Genomic DNA, 3376 nt, shown 5'->3' on the forward strand with positions numbered 1-3376 from the left:
GCTGCCACACTATTGCTGATACAGCCCAGGATGTCCTTGCCCTTCTTGCCCACTTGGGCACACACTTGCTCATGTTCAGCTGCTGCCAACCAGCACCTGCGGGTCCTTTCCTGCTGGGACTCTTTCCAGCTGTTCTGCCCCAAGCCTGGAGCTGCTGTGGGTTATTGTGGCCAAAGTGTAGGACCTAGCACTTGGTCCTGTTGAGCCTCATGCCCGTGGTCTTGTCCCATCAATCCAGCTTTTCTGGGCCCCTCTACAGAGCCTTCATATCTCCAGCACATCGACAGTCCAACCCACCTTGCTGTCTTCCAACAATTTGCTCATGGTAGACTCAATCCCCTCATCCGTATCATCAGTAAAGATATTAAACAGGACTGGGCCCAACTCTGATCCCTGTGGACACCACTCATGACCGGATACCTGGTGGATGCAGCACCATTCCCCAGCACCCCCTGGGCTCGGCCATCAGCCAGTTCTTAACCCAGCCAAGCCCCCGTGTGAGCCGTGGGCTGGAACAGGGGCCTTGTCCCAAGGCCCTTGCCTGCATCCAGTGGGCTGGGAAGCCCAGGCAAGGCCAGAGGCTCTGAGCAGAGGGATATCTCAGTGCACTCTCTGGCTCCCAACAGGAATGGGCCTGAGCCGCAGGAGCTTTGGGCTCCCCAGGGCTGGACCAGGACGGGCTGGGCCAGGACAAGCTGTGCCACAGCAGGGACAATGTCCCCCAGCACCCTCCATACGCCTCCAACCTGGGCCTTCGGCTCTTCTGCCATGGGCTGGGGGTCCCATGTTGGGCCAGCATGGCCCTTGGCCTGGTCCATGGGCTGTGCTCCACTTTTGGGGTGGCCCAAGACTCCCTGGTGCCTTTCCACAGAACTGGGCATACAGGATACATTTGGGTGGGTGAATGCAGCCCTTGTCTGTGCCCCAGGAGACTCTCCGTGTGTCTCCTGGAGACCCCAGGGATGGTCCTGCCCTTTCCCTGGTGCGACAGGGTCCTGCAAGCACCTTCTGGGGTGACCCAGACCCTGTGCCTTTTGGTGCACCCTGGCACAAGGCAGACAGTAATATAATAAAAGGTTAATTAGAAGATGTAGTGATAGAATATTGACCATGACCTTATTTCCAGTTGCCCTCAATACTCTTTAAAATACTGCTGTCACACTCAGGGTTTAATTAGAAAAGAACACAAAGAACCATATAAGTAACTGGAACTGACAGAAAAATAGATTACATCTCAAGACCCAGGTTTCACAAATAATCCTTAGTTTTCCTGATGTCCAAACTTTTGAAGTCAGAGTGAATTATGAAGTTCTTTGGTTTTTTTGTGTACTCCACCAGTCTCTATGTGAATATATGGATGATACTTTTAGTTCTGTTCTTCAACTGGAGAATCCTATTTTCTGAAATTCCAAATACTTGTGCAAGTTTGCACACCCTTTTTTAGGTAATTAAGTATTGGCTGCTGAGTAATAGTGAGTTTAATGCAGCAAGGTGCCTCTGCTCCCTGTTACTCCTGAGCTCCTAAATCCATGTGAGGATGCAGACTTTTCTCAAGTAAGTTCAGCAGGCTGAGTTGTCTGTCTGAATTATCTGCTTATTTCTTTCCCTTTGTAGCTTTGGAGAGACATAATGGGTCTGCTGAGTAGTTCATCCCACTTATGTTGGACATCTATCCTAAACTGAGATGAATCCCCCCCTGAAACCACCAATCCCTCCTGTGTGATTGCTGAGGAAGTTTAAATAACTTACTAAGAATTGTCGTCTACTTAAAGGAGAACTTTTAAGGACTGCAGCCATATATGTTTTATCCTACTATTTATTGCCTATAGGCCTTCCAGGCTGATAGGGATTGCAGCAACTGGAAAGATCTGTGTATTCCCCTACCTTCTCTCATCCTCTCCTTGGAAATAAACTGACTGGTCATGTCTGATAGCACCTGACACCTCAAGAGAGAGGAAATCAGCAGATCCTGAGTGTTATCTCCAAGAAACTAGCAGATACCTTCAGTAAATCAGGGCCTACCAGGTCCTACAGCTGATCCCAAATAACTTTTCCCTTCTGTATTCTTGGAAGAAAATTGGAAATCCTCGAGGGAAAAAAAAGAGCCTCACATTAATTCTCTTTGTGCAACAGTAATCAAACCTCTCGTTTGTGCCCCACCAAAGAGTCTGAGCCTGTTCTGGACAAAGCTGACAAAAATTCAATACCATTTCTACAGCTGGAATTAGGATTTCACTTATTTTCTTACACTACCAACAAGAGGATAATTTGGTGCCGGTTACAGTCACAGCTTTAATGTCATGCATAGGTTTATCCTTCAGGTTTCAGTTTTGTTTCAGTTAAAGATGTGCAATAAATATTCTGAGTCTGTACAGGTCTAGGCTGGGCTTGAATCAGGTGAAATTTCCTACCTCTCAACTAAAGTTCAGTAAATGTTGCCCCCAGCATCAATCATGGCCAGTCTTCGTAAACGAAGATTTGGGAAAGGTCATTACCCTTCGAGCCTGCACAGTGGATTTTTTAGGTGAGACACAGTGTGCGCTGAACTGAGCCCACCCTTTAATCTTGAGGTTCATCTGCCGGGGCCGAGCAAGCTCGGACAGTGGCAGCGAGGTCCTCAGGACATAGGTTTGTTTAGAGTGACCTTCTCTTAGATGGATGGCCTTACAGGGCTGACGAGCTCCATCTGCCCGGGGAAGTCCCCTGACCGGGAATCGAACCCGGGTCACAGCGGTGAGAGCGCCGCATCCTAACCACTAGACCACCAGGGGGGCCCCCAGCACCAATATGAGTGCAATAAATGACTCAAGTTATTGCCCTCAAGCACCACCAACAGAAAAAGCAGCTGTTCCTTAAAAAACCCCTAAAAATATTTCAGTTAATCTTAAAGACAAATTAGGTTTTAAAAGAACAATATTTAGATACTTTATTTTAAATTATAACTCACTGTAGAAAATTAATAACTGGTTAGCCTTCCCTCAGTGTTAGAAGATACTCCACTTCCTGCTAAGTTTATTAGATTGTTTTCTACTTCCTCTGATTTTAGCTGTTTAAGCCTGAAAGCATTTCTCATGCTTCTGTTTAATCAAAGCAACTTTAGATAGCCCAAATAGTTTTATAGTCTGGCACCCTTTTGTCTTTTAGAGATAGTGACAATGACTCTCATCTCCATCCTTTAATATGCTTCTATTTCATTTTTAATATGAAGCTCAATCAAGAAATAACTATGACTAAAACAGGTATAATGAAATATTCCGAGCCTCCATCTATCCCCTGGATTTAAGTAGGAGAGAACACTAATTTAAGACTAGAAATTATTTATACATTTTACAGGGTCTCCTATTAATCAGCATCAGAAGTAGAGCAAATTGCAAAA

The 3376-nt window shown here is 46.1% G+C and overlaps 1 non-coding gene across 1 annotated transcript; it reads right to left on the reverse strand.

Moving 5' to 3' along the window:
* Positions 1-2699: 2699 nt before the first annotated feature.
* On the reverse strand, positions 2700-2771 carry TRNAE-CUC. The gene has a single exon. It is a non-coding gene; the product is annotated as a tRNA-Glu (tRNA).
* Positions 2772-3376: the final 605 nt, after the last annotated feature.

This window comes from Lepidothrix coronata, unplaced genomic scaffold (assembly GCF_001604755.1).
Source record: "Lepidothrix coronata isolate B3197 unplaced genomic scaffold, Lepidothrix_coronata-1.0 Scaffold148, whole genome shotgun sequence".
Classification (NCBI taxonomy): Eukaryota; Metazoa; Chordata; class Aves; order Passeriformes; family Pipridae; genus Lepidothrix; species Lepidothrix coronata.